Below are 14960 nucleotides of genomic sequence, written 5' to 3'. Positions count from 1 at the left end.
TGTTACTCAGAATAGTGCACTTTTTAAATCTTCATACAAAACACTTGCTTTGCTTCAAGTGCTTGCCAGGGAGGGCTGCTTTTGGTAAACAGGGCAGAACATTGCGAAATATTTTTATTACTTCCAATACACTGGTCATCCAAAGAGCCTGTTTACAAGGAAATGTATTAACATTACAGATGAGGAGAAAACTCTTTGGGAAAAGGAATTGCTAAGATTGAAAGTGAAGAATAAGTCGAGCACAGTTGTACCTGAGCAAAGGTTTATGATGTGAAAAGGGGACTATTGTGGCTAAACTTTACTTCCTAAAAGGCGTCCGCAACCTTTTAAAACACACAACTGAAATGATCTGATGTGTTTTAATGTAAAAAGCAATTTTCTACATTATTTCAAATATAATATGTTAAGAACTCTCAAACACATACAATTATCTCAGCTTCGTTTTTTACAACGCAGTTGTGTTTTGGAGTTTGAAATAAAGTAGCTCAAGACTGTTGAGTTTTAGGTAGCTTTTTAAAAAACAAAATGAATTCCATCTACTGCACTCTTCTATTGTTCTTGTAATTTGAATATTCATTGTAGTATCTTATGATATTGGGGTCCTAGATATATTTAATGTAGTCAGTGTATACCCAAATTATGTGAAACAAGTCTGTAATTGGTTGGAAGGTATTAAATGATTGTTCTGGAATACAAATTATTTGTACAAAGTTTGCCAAGTATGAACACTCAAATGTGTGCAAGGTAACTCGTCATAATCAGTCACAAACTCCCAATGGAACATTGCATTTTACCACTCTGGGTATCATTTATTTTGCTTTGTTTCCTTTTTTATTTAATTTATAAGTTTCGACAGCTGTGACCTCTTTAACAAATGTTATTAATGAACCACATTCGACAGCCCTTTCCAAAAGAATCAAAGTTGGCTTAGAATCAAAGATGTTAACAAAGAACCTAATAGGACCTTTAGGTTTATAATTGGATAGTCAATAAAAACTTTAGGAAATTACAGTTTCTCTCATGATACAGACATAACAATGTATACATTATACTTTCTGTGCAAAGTAGATATATATATAAACACATTATTTCTCTAAATAGTGAAAATCTTAACAATTTCTGATTTTAGTTTTTGACACAAAACTACTTAATATTATCCAGAGCAGGTAGGTTTCACACTCTAGCTGTGAGTATTACAAATTGCCATTTAAAATGAAAATACCTCGAGATTGTAAACATAGAGAAGTAGGATTTGGATTTGATTAGGGGACTCCTAATTACCAAAGTACCAAAAGACATTTCAAAATGTATTTTGAATGGTAATGTGTGACTCACATGGTCTAAGAGGAAACAGAGAGGCCTTCTATACTATGATTAACAGATCATCCTACTCTCCCGCATTAGCAGTATATGTGTAACATCTTGTTTGTGTCCCAGATTTTCTATTTTTCCCACCCATCCCTACAATTATAGGATTGTCTCGCAGATTTCTTCCCTCTCCATTGGATCTTCTACCCACACAAGTGTTTTCCCTTGATGTGCTTGTTGTTTCCTTCTAATACGCTCTCTGGCTCAGGAAAGTGTGTTGTGAAAGACGCATTCTGTTTATGAAGGTGTGATGATAAGCAGGTGCTTTGTTCACCCCTCGCTGAAATGTGTTCAGTGATCGTAACATTAACGGGTTTTGGTAAAATATAATTTCTCCTTTGATTTTTTGATTGATTCCACTACATCCTTTACTCAAATGTTATGTGTTGGATGAATAATAATGCAGTCATTTTTAGATATGCACCTACGGATAGTGAAAACAACACGTCATATTTTGCCAATCTTGCATCAGTCTACATTACTAGGAAATGCCTTCGGATTAGAATGTCCACAGGTTGTCTGATAACAGTACTTCCAGTCTTTTCCGCTCATCAGTTAATTCTGTGACATAATATTTGGTCAAATACTTTTGCTTAAAATTCCTCCAAATTAGATTTAGGTTGACAGACTGCAGAAGTAATCAAGAAGGGTAACCTGGAATCCTACAGTCAACCGCATGTCAACATGTTGTCTGGAGCAGAAGACAACATTGTAAATTTATTTGACCAGCTTTTTTTTTAACACTTTGACATATTTTTATAGAAATGAGAATTTATAACCTTCATATCAAAAGAATATACAGGCTTTATTTACAAAAAAAAATGTCCAGCATTTGCTGTTAATAAACATGATTAACTAGTGAACATTAGATGACTCAACAATATAATTGAAAATATTTTCAAAACTTTTTTAACCTGATTTAAACATTTTGTCGTCACCTAAAATAAACACAAACTCAGAAGAGATTGAATTACAAGTCCAGCAGATCTTGTTCAATATCTGAAAATACGTTCGGATGCCTTTTACGCTTTCTATAGACAGATTATATTTATGTACCCATCCATCCATATTCTAACAGCTTTATTCAATACAGGGAGATTCAAGCCAGAGCCTACCCCAGCAAGCAATGGGCACAATGTGGGGTACACTCTTGATGAGACGTCAGTGTCCTCTCTTGTCCTGTGTCTCTTCCTAGTGAGACATAATCCGGTTATCTCCAAGGGAACCCTCCTGGAGGGAGGCATCCTCACCATGCCCCAGGCATGCAATGCTCTTCCAGACAGTTGAGCTTCTCAGCAATCTTTCTCACAAAGAAAGAAACATTATTTCCAACACAAGTGCCCTGTGATCTTAATGTTGTCCTTTCAGTCAGTTTATGACCCTGTTTTTTTCATAATTGAGTTTATATCTTAACATCCATGCTGTGTCATTTGTCAAACTGCTTTATACCATACAGTGTCACAGGAAGGCAGGAACCTGCCAAGCGGCGAGCACAAGGCGGGGCGCCAAACCATCACACGGCAAGTGCAAGCCAATCATACATGGGGACAATTTGGAGGCCACAATAAAGGCCAAGGGGGGAAATTTGGCCCGGACACCGGGATAACTCCCTACTCTTATCAAGAAAAAGCCGGGGATCTTTAATGACCACTGAGAGTCAGGACCTTGGCTTAACGTCTAATCCGAAAGACGGCGCCCACTACAATATAGTGTCCCCACCACTATATATCGAGACATTAGGACCCGCACAGACCGCAGAGTGGGCACCCCCTGCTGGTCCCACTAACACCACTTCCAGCAGCAACCTTAGCTTTCCCAGGAGGTCTCCCATCCAGGTACAGACCAGGCTCAACCCTGCTAAGCTTCAGTGGGCTGCCTGTTGAGAGTTGCAGGGTGACATGGCTGTTGGCATATCTTAACATTTATAATACAATTGGTATTCCACTGGTTCACCTACAATTTCTGCAGGTTAGAAGGAAAGGGAGGATGAGAGGTGTTATATAAAGAGGGCATTAGGTATTTTCCCCTTTTCCTCAATAAAGATCTATTATCATTCAGAGGCAGGAATCTCTCAGTATGTGGATTCAATTCTTCTTCCCCACATGGGGTCCTTATTAGTGGCAGCTCCTCTCACTTAACACCTGCCTTGGAGGAAACTAACAGAGAATGTGGCACAAATGGAAGAGTAGCACAGATATTCTGGCCTGTGACATACTGACATTTAAGATTCATGCACAGTCTCTGAAAATATTACTCTGTTCAGCAGTTAGTCTCCCATCTATCACTCATTATTATTTTGCTGCAGGCAGTGCATTTAGCATTGACTTTTTATGGCAAAACCAGGACAAGATAGGCATGCAATTTGTACAGATGGTGCTCCCAGTTCTTCCTTTAGAAATTTTACTGACATCCAGAAATTACTCAATTTAATAAAGTGCTATCTGTATAATGAATAACTTTAAAGTTTCTTTTTTTGCCATTACATCTATGTATTACATATATACGTGGCCTTATGCAGAATATACAGTAGAGAGATCAATATATAGATCAATTATACTGTATATGATCAATTGTATATATCTGATACTGGGTCACAGCCAGCCCTGCCATGAAGAGAATCACAATAATTCCTTGAGAAAAATAAGGTCTATGGCTAAGACGTACTATGCACAACACTGGCAGCAGAGGTGACACAAATAATAATTATGCCAGCACACTGCAGAACAAGAAGATCAGAAATAAATTATGGTTTAATTAATAAGGGTGTTCTTAATCCCCCCTAGTAATTTGATCAGAAATTCTTTAACAAAAAAGAAAAGCTCACATACAAATAATCTATTCGTATTAAGTAAACAATAACGTTTTTTATTCTTAGTGATATACTGGTAATGAAAGTGTTCACATTTACCGCTTTAAATTTAGAGGAATAAAGTGACCATAGTTTAATTAAACCTTGAGCCAACAGTTACATGTTATCTAAGTGTATTTGTTTAAATAATTACTGCAGTTATTTTTTTTTTGATAAATGGTTTTTAACTGACCAATCTAGCCCCCCGGGCTAGAGCAAATTCTACACTTTAATTCACTTCTGCTGAAATCCACATCTCTGCTACAGCAGAAGAGGTCTAGTGGCTCATTCCCATTAATCATATAGCTCCCCCTCCTCCTCCCCTGGAGCGCCCAAGTGAGACCAAGCTGAGCCAAAGCAGGGATGTAACCTTCAGCCTTTCATGTGTAAACAACACATGAACTGATGTTATTTTGTCAGGATCGTTTTTTTTCTTTCAGATTTGCATTCAGTAATTATTTTGCTGTTCTTGTAGTCCTCACCTCCTTGTTGGGAGTTTCCAACGGTTAATCAGCTCCTCTTACCAGCCCAATCCCTGGATGAGTGTGAGAGGAAGTGGACAACATGTACAGTTCTCAGGCGCTTAACGTCAAGCTGCTGGCCATTTTTCAATTTTGTGAGTTCCAAAATGCTTCCGCAAGATGACAACACCACAGGCTCACAACTGGCAAGTCCCAGATCACTGGTGGGTGGAAATCCCAGCACGCTCTGTAGCATACTCTTGGGAACAACCGATCCCAGCAGTATTCAGACATTTGTGTGCCCTTGTTTGAAGATATCCAGTCACAGCCAGCCAATGAGACAGACCAGGCCTAAGCAAACCCAACAATTTCTGGACTATGCTTGGATCAGTGGCTCCAGTGAGAACCTTTAATGTTTGAGACATTCAGGAGCCTGTCTGCTATCTTATTTTGTTTAAAATAATGAACCCATCTTATCCTTAAAATCGTTTTATGTTTGTTGAGCACACTTCAAGGCAGTTACATAAATACCTGTAATTTGACAACACTGTACTGTGACTTCAATTTGTTTAACACTTGCTACCTGTACATGGATGTATGTTACGTTTTGGAGGAAAGAATGTTGATCTGGCTGTGAACATGTGAAACGTGTCTTCAAAAGAGACATTGTCTTTGTCTATGGATTTAATTTAATGAATGTGGGTCTAGGACAATTCATTCAGTTGGTGCAACCCCACCCCCAAAAATATTTTTTGGGTTTTTATCATTCACTTCAATCTTGAACACAAAAAGAATTACTGATCTCTGGTACGTTTGTCAAAACATATACAGCATCCTTTGATGAGATCCAGTGTGGGTTGGACAGCTTCTTCTCTTTATTGCTCTCAGGCTTCAACTGTTTAATTGTGACCATCAGAGGAAATACCAGATAGGCTATATCATGTGCTAAAACCAACAGAGCCCTTTAAACATCGCAAGTCATTGAGGTAAGACACTGATTGATGTGGGACCAGCCAAGGGTCTGATGGCTCTCAGTATGAGCACCATTCTGAAATAATTAAGAGATAGTGGCATGCTGAAGAAGGGTGCTGGAGCTATACAGATGGTTTTGTCAAATTGGCAACCTTTCAGGACTTTACTTGGTATCAGTGGTTATCTCTTTTATGTCGCTTGCTAGAAAAATTGAAGAAGACAGAGGAATTCAGTTCTGGTTTCCAGCCCTTTCAGATGGTAAGTTGAGGACAAAAAAGTCCTCAGACTAGTTGGCACTAGAGATAAAAAGGAAATTTTTGCATACTATACAAGACCCTTCTGTTTTACCCACTGCAAGGATGAAAGGATGGCAGGGTAAAACAAAAAGTCTTATACACCTGCTTTATCTCACTTTTACTTTCTAGATACTTTGAAAAGACACTTCTGAATTCTTTGATTGAACCACTACAGCATGTCAAACACAGTTTACAGGAAGAAGAGTGAATATCTCACTGTATATTCTGTTAAATACCTTCTTTCTAAGCAATATAAAATAACTTTATAGCTAATGCCTTTAAGTAGCATTTCCTCCTTGTTTTTGTGTCCTTATAAGGGAAGGGTGTCCTCCATGATTAAATTTTGGAGCTAAGGTTTTCATTGTTTTTTGACACCCGAAGAAGGCTCCACAGCCAAAACATTGTGTGTCTCTTCTTCTCTTTTCAGCATGGAATAAACCTTTACTTGTTCCTTGTTGTCTTTAAGTGCCTCCATCAGGGCAAGAGAGAAATCTGTCAGAAACAGAAGCAGGTAATAGTTATCTGAGTTCAAAGACATTTCACCCTTGCCAAGTGCAAGAAAACTTTTTTCTTCATACCACTTCACAAATTTCTATCTGCTGTGTGTAAGTATTATGTATGAGTTCCCCAGTTATAATAAGATACTGCAATGTCATGGCTTGCCAGTAAAAAGGAGGGTAGCAGGAAGTCTTTTTGTGGACATGAGCCTGCCCGGTTTGCCTCACGAGTGCATTAGACTACTTTTATACTCATTTATGTTAAAGAGGATATGATTAGATGAAACTCATAATGGAGATATAATTAATGACTACTTTACTGTATTTTCTCCTTCATTTAATGAAAAATAAATGTACATTTTTATTACATATATATCTGTTTTTCTAAATAATGGTATATAATAGATAAAGGATGTGTCATATTAAATCATACATTTTTATATAACAATTTAATTGACGTAAGTTGATTTAAGAAACCTGACAAAGGTGCATCTGCACAGGATGACTCTGATACTATGGACTCTATTAGCAATGCAATAGTTGTGTCTTAGGTGTATGAAACAGAAATTGAATAGTTTTTCAATTAAAGTAGGTAATAAAAAACATGCTCATTTACACATGGGCCTCAGAAGCCTTCAATGTTCTTTCATTTTAATTATTCTGGTTCAACTATAAGTGAGTTAAAACCTTTAATCTTTAGGTTTGCAATTGGTTTATTTTGCTTCAGGGATAAATGCATTGTTGTGGCCCTCCACGTTGATACTCGTCATTGCCGAACCACCTTCTCACTTACCTGCAAAGCAGACAACAATACCCTTATAGATCATAAAGCTTATATAAAAAAACACATTTGTTAAAGGATCCAGTGTATAAACCATATGTGCTTGTACAGAAGGACAAATTACGCCACTTTGTCTCAGAGCAATAAATGAAATCTAACTACATGAACAGAAGACTTGATATATATATACAATGAATTGTATTTACATTCGTTACCTTTTAATTTATTTTGTATATTTATTTTCCTGGAATTCCAAGAAACCAAAGCCACATGAAAAGAAAGAAAGAACACTAAAAGAAATACACAGGATACTGCCAAGAGAAATGGGAATACATTTTGATTAGTAAAATCAACTGAAGAGTTTCATCTTGTTGAGCTATTGTCTTATGCTTATATTATGAAGGATCACAGAATCAGGCACTGTCTGACTCAGTCTTCATTGCAGATTGCTTAAACAAGTTAAAGGCTTTTTCTTTAAAATAAAAGACATCCTAGAGGGCACGTTTTTACATCGACATCTGATGTCATATTGTAAAACAGGTACGGGCCATGTAAGAGCACGACCAACCGTATGGTATCATCTGGTTAGTACATTCATACCTGATGAAGCAACAGGGAATGTGACACTTCTTTGACAAAAAACAGGACACTTGAGGGCAAAGGCTTCCCTTTGTTGTTTAAGCCCCCACCCCCCTGCTGCTGCTGGAACCTCAGGCTAATCCCTGAACTCTACTATCTCTGCTGACCAGCTCAGCCAAATGGCTGGCCCTGCCTGTAAAGCAGCAGGTGCTATCCTGTTAAAGAGCCATTTGCGCTTCTCCCTTCGGCCTCCCTCATCTCCCAGCCACCACCCACTCCCAGACAGAAGAAACACTCCAGTCATGTGGAGCTATCAGTTTGTTTTGGCTTTGATGTTTGCCTGGGAGAATCTGGATCTTGTTTATTTGCAGGCATCCCTCGGTGTGCGTCATGACAGCCTCTTGCATGAGGTAATTAGCAGGGAGCTGCAGCGTCTGTATGATAAGGTGCTGAGGTACAGAAATCAGTTTGGGAGAGGCATGTGTGCTGTCTGGAACAGCTCTTACTCACTGGGATGTGGTGTAGACTGAGTTCACGGATATGGGAATCCCAGCCCTAGGAAAAATAAAGGTCTCACGTACTCAAGATTTTGACCGACCAGCACCTACCGACAGAGGTCTGGCCTGATACTGACATTCTCAAAATCTATTGACTGGCTATGATCAAGTTTGAAACGTATTCGTTCTGTTCCATTTGGCATTTTTTCATTGTCAGCTGTTAGTTGTCATGGTATATTCACCATTTTTGTCCCAATCACGAGCAAATTCACAAAATCATAACAGAAATAACTTCACTTTAACGGACCAGATTCAAAGGACAAAATCAGCTACAATGTTGTCTATAAAATCAGAAATACCAGGTTTTCCCCACAATAATGGGGAAAATGCACAAAAGATAAAACAAAGTAAACACAAATACTACACATTTTTAATTTTCAGGAATATCAATGGTGTCCTCTAGGGGTGTTGTTTGTACTTAGTATGCTTTCCCAAAGTTCTACAGTATACTTATGACACATTAAATAAAGAGCTTGTTTATTTATGATAAAAAGGTACAGGGAACATATTTCATTGACTGTGTTGATTGTAATTGTTAAGATAAATCAAAAGATCCAGAAAGCATGTAGTTTTATATTTTTTACATAGGTATTTTTTTCATGTAATAGTGTTTTGGGGGCAATGGACACTTGGTTAAACTGACATTTTGAAATACCCCCCCCACACACACACCCCCACCCCTTTCCCTTTTCTGTTAAACTGGGATTTTACTGGATATCTGTTCCATTGTTCTTTAAATGACAAAGTGCCTTTTCATAAATATATCTCACTCCAAACTGAAGAAAATCTAAATCAGTGCCAGTATGTCAACCCCTGTCACTGTGGAACCAAAGGGAAATTAAAAAAAGATTTAAAAAATACAAATGCATTTTTTGTAATCTGTAATGCCATTAAAGATATTTTCCATAATCATAACTGTTCTCTCCCTAAATTCCTTTGCCGATTCTGTCCAGTTTTTGACCAGAACAAGTCATCTTCCTGCTGTTCAAAGCCATTTTCTTTTTCTCTCAGTGGGGAGGACCTGTTGTATCTTTTAAATTCTGCTATTCAGCATGGACCTTGCTCTGCAAAAATGTTCACTTCTCTTTGTATTATGTCTCATAAATTAATGCCCTGATTTTTTAGCCTTTACTTTGGCTGCATGCAAAAGTACTCATCGTGTCTAGTTGCCCCAAAATAAACTCTTCTTTAATGACAATTGATTAGGTAACTATTGGTTTTGTCTGTGATTAATTGCAACTCTTTTCTGTAGATGTGAACTTGTAAATCATTTTATTATTACTGTCACAAAGTGTACAACCTTCCAAGACCAACTGCTGCACAAGAATAGCAGTGACTGACTGTGAAAATATCAAATATTTCTGTTAATGTGAAATAGTACAATAAGTGCTTAAATGCAACCAGAAGTACTGTTACTGTAAATGTGTCTCTATTTTTCAATTTATGCTGTCTACAACTGAAGCACCAATAAATGTTAATGTTCCCATAGATGTTTCCAAGAGCAATTTTAGAGCTAAACTAAGGAAAAGTGAGCGCTACATGATTCAGGAATGTAAGCTACTAGCAATTAACTCAGCAGGTGAAATTGTGCCAGGGACCTCACTTGGCAGTGTTTTTTTAGAACCAGACCACAGGGATGTTTAATGGGATGGAGCACCTGTGCCTTTTACAAACCCTATTTTTCTCAGGCCAAGAAAAATATTAATCTGAAAATTTCCATCATGCCTGTGACTGATATATAACAAGCAGGTCGAAAGTCACAGACATTTTCAACGTTTCTATTACTTTGCATTTTTGGAGCACCTGTGCATCACCTTAAATGGAGAGTTCATACTCTTTTGGGGGTTATATATTTTTAAAAATGAATGCCCTTTCTTGTGTCAGCAACTTGCATGTCTGCTATTTGTCCCATCAAAATAAATAGACTCTATATATTTAAAATAAGTGAAAATAGCACATTACATTTAAAACAAACTTTTTACACATAATAGTTTTCTACATTTTTTTAAAAAAGAGCTAAAAAGTCCAACTCATTAACTTCAAGTAGATTTTGGCATGTGAAGCAAAAAATATTGTAGTTGTTTAGCCACTAATAAATAATTAAACTGTATTGTTATATTCAGTATTCCTTGAATCAGTTTCACAGAATCTGTCAATAAATGGCTCATATGAACACATTACTGGCACATGTATGTATGAGGAAGATTTTGGCTTTTCTCTTTCCTTAAAAGAAACCTACTACCCAATTGTTTTCATAATCCCAGTGCCAGTTCAGTCCGCTTATATCCCCTCATGTTTCTGAAAACAGACAATTTTGTGCCATGACTGAACTCTGTAAATAAAGCATATACAGTGTATAACATTGCTTGAAAAGGATTCTTGGAGTCTGTGTAATGTTATATAAAAGAAAAATAAATAAATCTCTCTTTTTCTTGTGGGTCACTTGCCTTTTCCTGATTGTAATCTCCTGCATTTACAGAAAGTCTTTATTATTCAACAGCAATCTCCTGATATCTTCTGAGAGCAAAGGGAATGGTGATGCACGTGCATTGATAATAAGACATGTATAAACTACATTTTAAACCAGACTTCTTCTGACAATATTGTATGCTAATTTAAAGTTAACAAAGAATTAGAATAACAAAATCCATAAATGATGCCTACACAAGCTAATGTCTCAGCTGACATTATCCTTAAATGTGTCTTTTTTTTCAAAGAGTCAAAACCATGTCTTAGAAAGTAAGCTCAGAGGATCGTAAATCTGAAGCACTTACTGCAGGAGCCAGATAGTTTCTACTAAGAGGAAGAAGGAGCTGAATTCAGAAACTCCTCCAGACTAGGAAGTAAAATGTCTGCATTACTAGAGTTTAATCTGAGAAATAATTTAGTGTGTCTGAAATGGACTGGAATATCACATAAAAGTCCTACATCTGCAATAGATTACAGTGCCAAAGCAATCTGTGATTAACACCCACACGTAAATCCAAAGCCCTATCTTTTAATCTCCTCCTTTAATTAGTAAAGAAAGAGTCGGACTAAGGAGACTAAGACTAAGGAGATGGCTACCTCATGAAGAACCCCCAAATATTCGGTTTTATTTGCGAGGGAGTGAAAGGCCTAGCTTGATATTGAAGTTTTGTAATAAATGTGGGAATGGACACGATATTTACTCAGAAAGGGACAGTCAGGCATTTGTGTGATGTAATTTTCTGATTACTTTAAATTATCCAAAGATTGCTTTTCACCAGAAGCCAATACTGTTTTTTATTCATGTGTAACTCTAAGGTCTTTGCTTGTCTTGTGTAAAAATCAGCAAGCATGCTGCATCTTAGTACCTGAAATTTACTGTTCCAACAGGACCTGCTATTGTGCCACTTTTCTAACCCAGCAGAACCATAAACACTCACAAATCCACAATGCTCCATGCATTGTTAGTGGAGCTTTAAGACAGGCACAGCTCAGAAAGAAACAGCCTACTTTCAAGTCAGAAACATGAATTACTGCTGCATACCAAACAAATGATTCCCTGTCCAGCAGTACTCCACCCAAACTGAGCTGTGCTCAGCCACACTGCTGTGCTATTGGGAAATGACACCTGCAATGAGTGAGCATCATGCTCTCAAAACTGTGCTCAAAACTCGAAGAAGAGGTTTTTACTACTGGTTGGCTGGGTGTTTCTCTCTTACATTTCAAATAGTTGATGATCAATTTTGCCCAGAATATTTCAACTATGTCGGTAGGGGGGGGCGAAAAGGAGGAGGAGAGCAGGAGAACAGGCAAGGCAGCAGGTCTAGTTTCTCTCCCTCTTTTCTCCACACACCTGAAGAAGACTTCACTTCTGAAAAGTTGTGTTTTGCTTCCTTTGTACTTTGCATTGTGAAATTGACCTCGACTATCTTTCTTTTGTGACTCACATGCTGCCACAGCAAATCACTCCAGCCCCCGCATCTAAGTGTTTGTTCGAATTCAATAGAAATTGCCACAAAAATTGAAGAAAAGAAAATAGTCAAACATTTTTTGTTTAATTATTTTTCATTATTTAATTATCTTAATGTTTCTGTTGTGCATTAAGCATGTGACAGTCTGATGGCTTATGATTTGGATATTAATAAGTCCTATACTTATTTCTAGCTTTATCTTTTGAAATCATTTAGCTAGCTTGATTCCAGTTTGTCTTAATGAAAATACGACTGAGAGCAGTAGTTTTCTGACTTCAAATAAAGGGCTATTGAGGAGCATCTTCAAAGCAGTGTTTTAATCTGATTTGTTTCCCTGGTGCTTTCATTTTGTGGGTGTATCTGTCATTATCAAGTGCCCATGGCCTTCCTGCTCTGCCTGCTGCAGTTGTCTTATCACAGAAAGCAGTGTTTGAGTTTTAGGCCAAGACACTAAGCAAAAGAGTGCAAATCTTATGTAAGTGTGTATTTTAAGATCAAACTAAGGCTAAAGAAACAGGTACATTAAACTCCATATTTCTTGCTCACTTATGAGAATACTATGTTCACTTTTTCGTTCTTTTAAATTTCTCATGAAGATATGCTGAGCTTGTTATTACAGTATAATATAATGCATGTGAAATATGTACCAAGCAATCCACACAGACATGTAATTATGATAGCAATGCTCTCTCTATATACATATGTTTTCTTTTCCAATGTTTGCAAATTCTTTGTATCACAAAATGATATGTTCCTGCAAGTGTCTCCCTATCTTCTCGAATCCCTCTGGAGCACAGAGCAGCTCCCTGCTCTGAAGGAGAAAATGTTGCAGGCGCAATGGCTGACCTTGTCCTTCATTGCTGTGGGTCTGTGGGTTTTGGGCCAGGGACAGGAACTCCCTGTACAGACACTGTGTCTGCAAGCAGAGAACCTACTCCACAGTAGAACACTTTGTTCACTGCCACCAAGGAAAACTTAGACAACAAAAACACACACATGCTGGAAAAATGAACATTTGAGAGGTGCACCCCCCCCCCCACACACACACACACTGAAAAGTTTCAGTGGTAAGTAATATTCCCATTTGAATGAGTAGCGTTAACTAGAATTCAAGAAATATGTCTCAAGGTAACATATCTTGTTAACAGGCATTAATAACTTATAAATCAAACCTCTCCAAGTTACTTATTGGTTATTATGTCAGGTTTTTAAAAATATGAAATTGCATGGTGGGATAAAAAAAACACTGTGGAATGACCTACTGTTTAATGTAGTACGCAATTGCTCTTTATTTTAAAGACTACATACGTAGTTTTTGGTATACTGAAATGCTAAGAAATGAAACTTTCTCTTTTTTTTAGCATTTCATGACAAAGTAGTCATTTGGAGTATACCTTCTACAGTGCCATTTTAACAATGTCTATGTTTTCAGGAAAATCAGAAATGTATTAAAGTATTAATTACAAAACATGATTAGAAAATACCACAATATTACGTTATCAAATGTAGTCACGCTTCTACATAAAAAAATATTATTTAGAATGCATATGTGAATGTGTTTCTTAATATCAATTTTTGATAGACATTGGCACTGTTACAAAATATTTTGTGCTGCTGTGACATGCATTTGCTTTGGGTATTGTAAAGGCTATGAATATATCTAGCGAATCAATATGTTTATTTCATCAGAGTCTCCATCTTTAACCATGTCAGGCCGTCTGTGTTTCAAGTTATGTACGAGGTTAAAATCTCTATCTGGAGTTACTTTATTTGACTGTTTTTGTAGGTATTTCAAAATGTTTGACTGGGCTCGTACACACAGAGCCTTCCCTAAGGTGCAGGGAAAACCACCTACGATCTGCCACCACATCTGCCCAAGCAGAATTTATTTCACCACATCACCCCACACAGTACAAAAATTGACTGAACATGCAAAAAGCACAAGCACAAATCCTAAAAGAAAAGGACAAAAAAAATGCAAAGCTTCGCTGTACTGATTCAGGCATGCCTGGTGAATAATCATAGGTACAAAGAAAAATACAGACTTTCAGAGCATTACTACACTAGAACCTCACATTAAATAAATTCATTAAATGTTACGCAGCCCGTTCACAAGTTTTTTTCATAGCAAATATGTAAATGAATGCATCTCAGTTCTTTAAATTTCACATTCAGCATGCTTAACTGTTTAATTCTAGCTGTAGTAGAATATATATTGCATATACAGTATACATACCAATGCCGCTGCAAAAATGGCTTTATACACAGCTGAGGTTTTGTAAAGTATGAACCTGCACAAGAAAAAAAAACAAGAGTGAAACTTAAAACCATCCTGTCTGCATTTCCTCCTTATTTAACACCATCATAGATTTTCTTCAGGATGAAGAATAAAAATCTTTGACTTTAGAATATGTTAAACTGTATTAATGAAAAACAATTGGATGCAGCTCATGTTTACACGGGCAACAATTGGACAGCAAGTTTATAATGATCTTTTTGAGGTTAGATTCAATTTGGTTTTCACAGATTTCTCAAAACTGCTCATTTAAAACTTTTGGCTCTTAAAATCTAAAACAGTACCATTTTCCAATTCTGAGTGAGTAAAAGGCCTCCTCATACTTAGGTGATTTGTTGCAGAAAGAGAGGATTGTATAACTGTCCCT

At 37.0% G+C, this 14960-nt stretch overlaps 1 long non-coding RNA gene across 2 annotated transcripts in view; it reads right to left on the bottom strand.

Moving 5' to 3' along the window:
- LOC138239367 (uncharacterized) overlaps nt 1-14960 on the bottom strand; it is a 30605-nt gene that overhangs the window by 6009 nt on the left and 9636 nt on the right. For both annotated transcript variants that reach the window (XR_011189825.1, XR_011189824.1), the window contains exon 3: nt 14534-14588. This is a non-coding gene — a long non-coding RNA (uncharacterized lncRNA). The remainder of the gene's footprint in view (nt 1-14533; nt 14589-14960) is intronic.

This window comes from Lepisosteus oculatus, chromosome 6 (assembly GCF_040954835.1).
Source record: "Lepisosteus oculatus isolate fLepOcu1 chromosome 6, fLepOcu1.hap2, whole genome shotgun sequence".
In the NCBI taxonomy this organism is placed as follows: domain Eukaryota; kingdom Metazoa; phylum Chordata; class Actinopteri; order Semionotiformes; family Lepisosteidae; genus Lepisosteus; species Lepisosteus oculatus.
Note: the sequence above shows the minus strand (reverse complement) of the source record. Positions and strands in the feature narration are given on the sequence as shown.